Raw genomic sequence first — 1,034 nt, 5'->3', positions numbered from 1 at the left:
AGGTAACCTTTTCAGAATTCCACGAAGCGTGTGGCAGCCAGCACCCCTGCTGTGTCCCGAGGAGCTCACAGGAAGGACAGATAGGTGGTTCCCTGAACAGGCCTTCTACCCTTCCTGACACCAGGACTGAGGCTGTCCTCTGACACAACACTGGGACTTGGGTTAAAACCCCATGGGACAGGGCAGAGTGGCCCAGGAAGATGGACAGCCGGGCCCTCCCTTTCTTTCACCTGGATACCTGGCAAGTAGAATTCAGGAAGTCACCCCCAAGATAACAAGTGGGAGCGCTAAGTGGGCCCCAGGCATCTGCGTCTGATACCACCAAAAAATTGCACATACATCTGTTTATGGGCTGTATGCATATACAGCAAGTTGAATAGTGTCCCCTAAAATCCATGTCCACCCAGAACCTCCTAATTTGGCCTTATTTGGAAGTAGGTCTTCGCAGATGTAATTATTGGGTTGTCGGAAAAGTCATGATGCGTTTTTGCAATGAAAACCAGAAAGACTATGTCATGACTTTTCCGACAACCCAATAGTTAAGGACTTGGAGATGAAATCATCCTGGACTTGGGGGTGGTCCCTAACTGCAATGACTGGTGTCCTAATGAAAAGCTGAAACGCACGGGAGAGAAGGCTGTGGGAAGATGGAGGCAGACTAGAGTCAGGCAGCCACAGCCCACGAGTGCCAGGAGCCCCTAGATCCTGCCACACCTTGGTTTCAGGCTTCTGGCCTCCAGAACGGGAAGGTAATCAATTTCGGTTGTTTTAAGCCACCCAGTTTGTGGTCCTTTGTCATGACAGTCCCAGGAAGCTAATACAGTATATCTGTGTTTTATCTATAAAAAAATTAATTTTTTGTGTGCCCCCAAAAACCAGTTTGCAACCCCTGAGGGTGATATTGGCCCTGTTGACAAGGCTCTGGCGTCTTAGGAACAATCGGTGGGTAATTCTTGAACAAGCTGAGGGAAAGCCCCAGGGTTTTAGGAAGTAGACCACAGAGGTATGTCCCAATCTAAAACGTTTAATGCTTC

The sequence above is a fragment of the Hipposideros armiger genome, unplaced genomic scaffold (assembly GCF_001890085.2).
Source record: "Hipposideros armiger isolate ML-2016 unplaced genomic scaffold, ASM189008v1 scaffold_315, whole genome shotgun sequence".
Classification (NCBI taxonomy): Eukaryota; Metazoa; Chordata; class Mammalia; order Chiroptera; family Hipposideridae; genus Hipposideros; species Hipposideros armiger.
Note: the sequence above shows the minus strand (reverse complement) of the source record.